Raw genomic sequence first — 9,877 nt, 5'->3', positions numbered from 1 at the left:
AGTAATCAGCAGTCAAAAAGTACTTGACAAGTACAACTTACCTTGTGCATACCAATATAAAGCATTGTTATTTGAAACAATTCAAATAAGCCTGTGATTAATTACGTCTTGTGACATTCTCATTTCTGTAAGGATGAAACTAGGTAATAGGTGTGAAAAAAATTTGAAAGCCATAAAACATGGTATTACTGTTATTATTTTGCTATAAAGACAATTGAAGTAGAAGTGGAGAAGTCACAAAGAGATCTTAATTGTCTCCAGTTAGTGTTTGTCTGAAAAGTAGGTACCTAATAATGTAGGTGGGTATAAATAGTCAATGTACTAATTCTACAATCTCTTAATGAAAACCAGTCTGGTCCTCATCTCCTTAGCCGAGAGATTAGAGATTCTAGGGAGGGTATTGCTTGACCCCAAATCCAAAAAGGTGAAAAGGACCAGTAACTTAAAATCATTCATTCATTTGTTAATCTGATAACTCATTTTTTCGATAAATATTTTAAAAGAACCACTAAAATTCCATGGGCAAAAGACATATACTCTGATGGGGGAGAAAGACAATATTAAAGGAAAAAAAAAAAAAAACACAGGTGAAGCACCTTGTTTAGAGCAAAAGAGAAAACTTATCTTGTGAGATTGGAGAAAGTGAGGAGAGAATAATGTGGGATGTGAGCTGATGAACTAAAAAGGATGATTTTGAACTTCTCCATTAAGGTGCTGTGATAGCATCATTGGAAAAGGAGGGAGAGAGAAAAGTTGGGGGATGAATGATAAAAGTCACTTCCATGAGGAGTGTGATGGAGAGGAAATTATAAATTGAACAGCATATGTCTGTAGTGAAGCTTGGCTTAGGATTGGCTAGTAAGTAATGTTAAGCATTTACTACACTTTTGGGGAAGAGGTGGGGGACTGACATTATATATCCACAACACTCTTCTTGTCTCGTGGTCACTGTTTATCCTGGGAACTTTGTCTGGGAAATATCAAATCAGCATTTCATCAGTATCTCAAATTTAATATATATACAGAATTATACTCTTGATCTTCTCCCCCCATTTGCTTCCCAGATGCTCAGGTCAAAAGCCCTGGAGTTATCCTAGACTCCTCTTTCCTGCATTTTTAAATACACTCAGATTCCAGCCACTTTATTTTAAAAACAACTTCCCCAGTCACTAGCCTGTTCTAAGCTTCCATCCCCACTTGCCTACATGATTAAAATAATCTTTCTTCTTGCTTCCACCCTTGCTCTCCTACAGGCTGCTTTGAACTCTACTACCAGAGAGATCTAATTAGAGCAGTAGTCAAACCAGGTTTTGCCCTATTCAAAGCCTCCCTCTGACCCAGAGTTAAAGTAAAAATCCATAAAATGGATCATGCATGGTTCAGAGCTCTCTATCTTTCCAATCTCATGTTCTTCCACTGTCCCCCTACCAGCCCTGGTTCCAGCACACTGACCTCCTGGTTGTTTCCCCAATACATCAAGCATCTATCATCCTCAAGAAGGAAATTTGCTGTTTCCTCTGCATAGAACAATCTTTCCTTGGATATTTACTTTGTTCTCTTTTCATTCCTTTTAAGTTGCTGCCCAAATGTCATTGAATGGTGAAGTTCTTCTTGACCACAGTTATATAAATTAGCAATTCTCTATTTCCCAATCATACCCTGCACCCATTGCTTTACATTCACTATTATCCATACCACTTTTATTTAACATAGTAATATTTTATTATTTTTATTAGATTTGCATGTCTCAAATGAGGGCTACTTTGATTTTTTTAAAAATCTGTTCATCACCATATTTTCAGTATTTGAATTAGTACTTGGAACATATTAAGCGCTAATCAAGTGTTGTCTATTTTTTCTTCAGAGGTAGCAATCAAGGTCAGTGAATGGAATGAAGAGGGACAGCAACCAAGATGGGAAAGTGGAAAAACCAAAAGATGGACTTTAACAAAAAAGCATTACATCTTAAGGAGGAAAGGCAATTAGAAAGAGAATTGAGGGGGTTTCAAGATGGCGGCCTAGAGGGTGGCTGCATTTCATGTTGCTCCAGGACTCAGGATTCAAAAGAGGAGATATTGAGAGACTTGGGACCAACTCAAAGCAGCCAGGTGACTCTCTCCCGTTGGGGAGGAGTCCCAGATGGGACGGTAGTCCCGGAACGCAGATAACTTTGTGAAGTAGAGCTGCCGGCGAGAAGCCCCTCCCTCCGCTGGAGCAGTGAACTCGGACAACTGGGAGCGTCATAGAGGAGGCCGCTCAGCACAGCGCTGGGACTCGGAGCAACCACTGGGGCTCCGGCGGCTGCCCAGGGGAGGAGCGGCGAGGAGAGCTGTGTGGACTCAGAACACCGGGGCCTGCCCTGAGGAGGAGGAGGAGGAGCATAGCCGCTTGGATTCGGAGTGGCTATACCAGAGCTACAGGTGGTTGCCAGAGGAGGGGCTGCGTGGCGAGCTGTTTGGACTTAGAGCGACCGCTTCTGAACACCGGGGCCTGCCCTGAGGACGAAGAGGAGGAGGAGCGCGGCCGCTTGGATTCGGAGTGGCTATACCAGAGCTACAGGCGGTTGCCAGAGGAGGGGCTGCATGGCGAGCTGTTTGGACACAGACCACTTCTGAACAACGGGGCCTGCCCGAAAGAATAGGAGGAGGAGGAGGAGGAACGCGGCAGGTCGTTTGGACTCGCAGTGACTGCATTAGAGCTCCAGGCGGCTGCTCAGAGGAGGCTATTGGTGAGTTGTTTGGACTTACAGCGACCACTCCTGAACACAGGGGGCGCTGCCTGGAGGAGAAGTGCGGTGGGTCACTTGGTCTCGAGTGGCCGCACCAGAGCTCTGGGCGGTTGCCCAGAGGACGTGTGCAGGGGGTCACGTGGATTCAGAGCCACTCAGAGCGACCGCTCCTGAACACCCGGGGGGTTACCTGGAGGAGGAGGAGGAACGGGGAGGGTCATTTCGACTTGGAGTGATTGATTGCCCAGGGCTACGGGTGGTTGGTGGGAGGAGGCACGCAGTGAGTTGCTTGGACTCCTAGTGACCGCACCGGAATACTGGGCAGCTGTCTGTAGGAAGAGGTGTGTGGCGGGTCTCTGGGACTCAGAGCGATTGTACGGGGCCCCAGGTGGCTGCTCAGAGGAGGGGACGAATAGCCAGGCGATTAGGTGCACAGCAGGGTCCCAGGATCTAGGAGGCTTCTTGGTGGAAGAGCCCCACAGAGAGCGTAGGGGTGGAGCAAAGGTTCCAGGACTGCGGGCAGATTCTCTGAGAAGGGGCAGCCTAAGGAGATTCATCTGCGAAGGGTGAGGCTCCCAGGCCCAGGAGGTAGGGCCGGGCCCCTGGGAACTTTACAGAGGAAGGTAGCCCAGCCCAGGCGGTAGCTGTAAATTGAGGGGAACCTCTAGGAGGGAACTGACGAACAAGACCTCCCAACCGGGTGAGTCTTCCCTGCCGGGTGAGGTTTCCCCACAAGGACGGTAAAACCAGAGACACAGGCCCAAACAGGCCTTGCCTCAGCCCGCAGTCTAGTTCCCCTTTGGATGACCATTGGTCAACAAATGGAGGCACCTCTGCCCACTAGCAGGGAATATACCACACCTGAAGGCCACCACTCCTAGAGAGGCAGCTTCCTTGTGGAGCACCGCATTATCAACTTCCTCCAAGACTTCAGCCTACTGAAGGCTAAGAGGGGATATATATAGAAATCTTCAGGGACATTGTAAGTCAATAGAGGAAATCTACAATATCTCAGCGGTCCACTGATACCTGAACAATATGAGAAAACAAGGAAAGAAAATGCTGCAAACAAATCTAGATGTTACATCAATAAAACCCAATGACAGCATGGCAGAAGAAATGACAGAAAAGGAGTTCAGAATGTACATAATTAAAATGATCAGGGAAGCAAACGATGAGATGAAAGAGCAAATGCACGCACTGAATGATGAGATGAAAGAGCAAATGCAGGCATTGAATGATCACACCAATCGACAGTTAAAAGAGCTAATACAGGAAGCAAAAGATCATTTCAATAAAGAGTTAGAGATAATGAAAAACAAACAAACAAACAGAAATCCTTGACATGAAGGAAACAATAAACCAAATTAAGAACTCCATAGAAAGCATATCCAGTAGGATAGAACACCTGGAAGACAGAACCTCAGACATTGAAGACAAAATATTTAATCTTGAAAACAAAGTTGAACAAACAGAGAAGATGGTAAGAAATCATGAACAGAATCTACAAGAACTATGGGATATCATGAAAAGGCCAAATTTAAGAATTATTGGGATTGAGGAAGGCTTAGAGAAACAAACCAAAGGAATGAACAATCTATTCAATGAAATAATATCAGAAAATTTCCCAAATCTGAAGAATGAAATGGAAAATCAAGTTCAAGAGGCTTATAGGACTCCAAATACACAAAATTACAACAGACCCACACCAAGGCACATTATAATGAAAATACCTAACATACAAAATAAAGACAGAATTTTAAAGGCTGTGAGAGAAAAGAACCAAATTACATTCAGGGGGAAACCAATACAGATATCAGCAGATTTTTCAAGCCAGACCCTAAAAGCTAGAAGGGCCTGGAACAACATTTTTCAAGCCCTGAAAGAAAATGGATGCCAACCAAGAATCTCATACCCAGCAAAACTTACCTTCAAATTTGACGATGAAATAAAATCCTTCCATGCTAAAAGAATTTACAAAAAGAAAGCCAACATTACAGAACATTCTCAGCAAAATATTCCATGAGGAAGAGATGAAAAACAAAGAAGCAAATCAGCAAAGGGAGGAATTATCCTAAAGGAATTGTCAAATAAAGGAGGAAACAAGTTGTGTCAAACAAATAAATAAATAAAATTTAAAAAATGAACCAAATGACCGGGAAACCAAATCATATCTCAATAATAACCCTGAAAGTTAATGGCTTGAATTCATCAATCAAAAGACATAGACTGGCAGATTGGATTAAAAAGAAAGAGCCAACAATATGTTGCCTACAAGAGACTCACCTCATAGAAAAAGATACCCATAGACTAAAGGTGAAAGGATGGGGAAAAACATACCATGCACATGGACTCAGCAAAAAAGCTGGAGTATCCATCCTCATTTCAGACAATGTGGACTTCAAGCCAAAGTTAGTCAGAAGGGATAAAGAAGGTCATTTCATACTGCTTAAGGGAAGCATAAATCAGCAAGATATAACAATCATAAACATCTATGCCCCAAACAGTGGCTCATCCATGTATGTCAAACAAATCCTTCTCAATTTCAGAAACCAAATAGACCATAACACAATAATACTAGGTGATTTTAACACGCCTCTCTCACCATTGGACAGATCTTCCAGACAAAAATTGAACAAAGAAACCATAGATCTCAATAACACAATCAATAATTTAGACTTAATGGACATTTATAGAATATACCATCCAACCAAGAGCGAATACACTTTCTTTTCAGCAGCACATGGATCCTTCTCTAAAATAGACCATATATTATGCCATAAAGCTAATGTTAGCAAATACAAGAAGATAGAGACACTAGCATGTATTCTATCAGATCATAATGGATTGACGTTAGAAATAAATGAAAGAGTAAAACACAGAAACTATTCCAACATCTGGAGATTAAACAATATGCTATTATATGATGAATGGATAACAGAACATATTAGGAAGGAAATTTAAAAAATCTTAGAGGTAAATGAGAACAAAGAAACATCATATCAAAATCTCTGGGACACTATGAAAGCAGTACTTAGAGGGAAATTTATTTCATGGAGCGCATTTAATAAAAGAAGTAAAACTCAATAAATAAACAACCTAACACTACAGCTCAAAGCCCTAGAAAAAGAAGAACAGAACAGCACCAAAAGTAGTAGAAGACAGGAAATAGTTAAACTCAGAGCTGAAATCAATGAAATTGAAACAAAAGAAACAATACAAAAAATTGGCAAAATAAATAGTTAGTTCTTCAAAAAAATAAACAAAATTGGTAAACTTTTAGCCACACTAACAAAGAGAAGATGAGAGAAAACCCAAATCACTAAAATTCAGAATGAACAAGGAAATATCACAGCAGACAGGATTGAAATACAAAACATAATTAGAAGCTATTTTGAAAATCTATACTCCAACAAAATAGAAAATTTTGAAGACATCAACAGGTTTCTAGAGACATATGAATTGCCTAAACTGAACGAGGAGGACATACACAATTTAAATAGACCAATTTCAAGTACTGAAATAGAAGAAGTCATCAAAAGCCTACCAACAAAGAAAAGTCCGGGACCAGATGGGTTCTCAGCCGAGTTCTACAAAACCTTTAAAGAAGAGCTCATTCCAATACTTCTCAAAGTATTCCATAAAATAGAAGAGTAGGGAACCCTCTCAAACTCATTCTATGAAGCCAATATCACACTGATACCTAAACCAGACAGAGACTCATCAAGGAAAGAAAATTTCAGACCAATATCCTTAATGAACATCGACGCAAAAATTCTCAACAAAATTTTAGCAAATCGCATACAAAAACATATTAAAAAGATAGTGCACCATGATCAAGTGGGTTTCATCCCAGGGATGCAAGGTTGGTTCAACATCAGGAAATCAATAAACGTAATTCACCATATTAATAGACTTAAAGTCAAGAATCACATGATTATTTCAATAGATGCAGAAAAAGCATTTGATAAAATACAGCACCCCTTCATGCTCAAAACACTAGAAAAAATAGGGATAGTGGGAACATTCCTTAACATTGTAAAGGCCATTTATGCTAAGCCCATGGCTAATATCATTCTAAATGGTGAAAAACTGAAAGCATTCCCCCTAAAAACTGGAACAAGGCAGGGATGCCCTCTTTCACCACTTGTATTCAACATCGTTCTTGAGACTCTGGCCAGAGCAATTAGACAAACCAAAGAAATTAAAGGGATACAAATTTGAAAAGAAGAACTCAAACTATCCCTGTTCGCTGATGACATGATTATATATTTAGAGGAACCTGGAAATTCCACCAGAAAACTCTTAGAACTCATAAGTGAATTTAGTAAAGTAGCAGGTTACAAGATCAATGCTCATAAATCCAATGCATTTTTATACATAAGTGATGAATCTTCAGAAAGAGAAATTAGGAAAACTACCCCATTCACAATAGCCTCGAAAAAAATAAAATACTTGGGAATCAATCTCACAAAAGAGGTGAAAGACCTCTACAATGAGAACTATACAACACTAAAGAAAGAAATTAAAGAACACCTTATTAGATGGAAAGATCTTCTGTTCTATAATTCTCCTTCTGGTGGGAGTGTTAATAAACAGTGAAAAGAAGATCAGCAAAAACAAGGAAAATTCAAGGATCTTGATAATCTAGAAATTACATGATTATAAATAATTGAGAATTGTCTCTAGATTCAAAAGTATTGTGTTAGTCTTGATCCTTGAAATGATGGATATTACAAAAAGATATGTAAACTCAGAAACATTTTAAGTCATCACTTGTGACTATTTTATTTGATGCCACAAACTAATTTAGTACTTAATTTTCATACTTAAATCTTTTGATAGATTTTTATATTGTATTTATTCTTTTGGAGACGAATGGACACAGACAAAGAGTTGGCAATCTGTTTTGTTGTTGTTGTGTTGGAACTATGTTATAATATAGAAGAAAGTGATGGTATTTTGGCAGAGAAAGCAGAATTGGTATGCAGTGAAAAAGGATAGATTTGCATTCCAGCTTCTAACATTCCAATCCTAATGAGAAAAACTAACATGATTTTATCCTTTAATAAGGCTGAGGAAAGGGCAAAGAAAAACCTTTTCTATTTCCCCAAATAAGTCTTACTCTTCTCTTACTAATGCTTTCAATGATTCCCATATTTAGTGTTAGGGCAATTTCAAGATCTGGCATTTGGTTTTCAGCACAGCGTGTTAACAGATCCTAGTTTAAGAAGTCAGAACCTTGACCTCATGTACAGAGAAACAACATGTATCCCATGTGTTTACAATAAAAAAATAAAATAAAATAAAAAATAAATTAAAAAAAAGAAGTCAGAAAGTAAAACAGGTAGAGGCACTAACCTCCCTAGTTAGGGATGTGGGGTTGGCGAGAGGGTGGAGCTAGCAACTTCTTAAAGTGAAAAAAATCCATAAATTAGCAAATAAAATTTCTCTAGAGAAGCCATCTCTAATATTCAGTGCTTATCATATTTTCTAAAAATATTAATCTAATGTCTACTCTGCAAGCAAAACTAAGCAATTGAAAATCAAATAATAGCGTTTCTTTCTAGTATGGTGATTGAAAGCATAGGCTCTACAGTTGGACTGCTTAGATTTTAATCCTAAATTCATCACTTTATGTGTGTGACCATAGGCAAGTGAGTTCTAACTAAACATCTGTTTATTCAACCATAAAACATCATTGGGTTATTATGGAGAAAAAAAGAAATAATACAGAGCATAGCATGGTGCCTGGTACAGAACAGGCACTTAGTAGATATTACTTATTCTTATCCAAATTTGAATTATTTACTATGTTGAACCTCCAGAATGCCGAGGACCAAATAGAAGCTTAAATCTGTCTTACTGGTTGGGACCTGTAGATGGCGATACCGTCTCATGTGTTCTATTTTATAGGAAAACGATAGGTATTTACTAGGAGCCCCTGAGCAGAGTCCAGTGTATAAAAACTAGAGTCAAAGGGACAAGGTGATGTAGCAGTCAGGAAACCAAGCTGGCGAGGTGAGGAAAACCTTTTCCTCTCTATCTTTGAGCCCCATCTTGGACTGCTTTCTTTGAAATGTAGCCCATGTGTTTTATTAAATGGGTAGACTTGTCAAATGATTATGAACTGAAAATATTGTTTTTTTTTCAATAGAATCTTTTTAAAATTTGTTATTTTTTAGGTACACATGACAGTAGAGTGTATTTTGACATATTATACATACATGGAATATAACTTATTGTAATTAGGATCCCATTCTTATGGTTGTACATTCTTGTGGAGTTTAAATGGTTGTGTATTCATATATGAACATAGGAAGGTTCTGTCTGATTTTTTCTTTTGTCTTTCCTACTTCTATCCACACTCCCTTCCTTTCATTTCCCTTTGTCTAATCCAATGAACTTCTATCTCCACCAACCCTGTATTCTGTTAGCATTCACATAGCAGAGAGAACATTCAGTCTTTGGTGTTTTGGGATGGACTTATTCCACTTAGTCTCCAGTTCCATCCATTTATCAGCAAATGCCATAATTTCATTCTTCTTCATGGCTGAGTAATATTCCATTGTGTATATACTACATTTTCTTAATCCATTCACCTATTGAAGGCATCTAAGTCATAGCTTAGCTATTGTAAATTGAGGCTGTAACATTGATGTGGCTGTTTCACTGAGTAGGCTGACATTAAGTCCTTTGGGTATATATCAAGGAGTGGGATAATTGGGTCAAATGGTTGTTATATTCAAAGTTTTCTGAGGAATCTCTGTACTGCTTTCCATAGTGGTTGCACCAATTTGCAGTCCCATCAGCAATGTATGAGTGAACCTTTTCCCCCACATCCTCACTGATATTTATTGTTACTTGTATTCTTGATAATTGCCATTCTGACTGGAGTGAGATGGAATCTCAGTGTAGATTTTTTTCTTTTCTTTTCTTTTTTTTTTTTTTTTTTTTTTTGTACCAGAGATTGAACTCAGAAGCACTCAACCACATCCCCAGCCCTAATTTGTATTTTTTATTCAGAGACAGGGTAGTGGTTTTAATCTGCATATTTCTAATTGCTAGAAAAGCTGAAAAGTTTTTCATATATTTGTTGGCCATTCATATTCCTTCTTCTGTGAAATGCCTGTTCAGTTCTTTTGCCCA

This window comes from Sciurus vulgaris, assembly GCF_902686455.1.
Source record: "Sciurus vulgaris genome assembly, chromosome: 1".
Taxonomy (NCBI): domain Eukaryota; kingdom Metazoa; phylum Chordata; class Mammalia; order Rodentia; family Sciuridae; genus Sciurus; species Sciurus vulgaris.
This window is presented reverse-complemented; position numbering follows the sequence as displayed.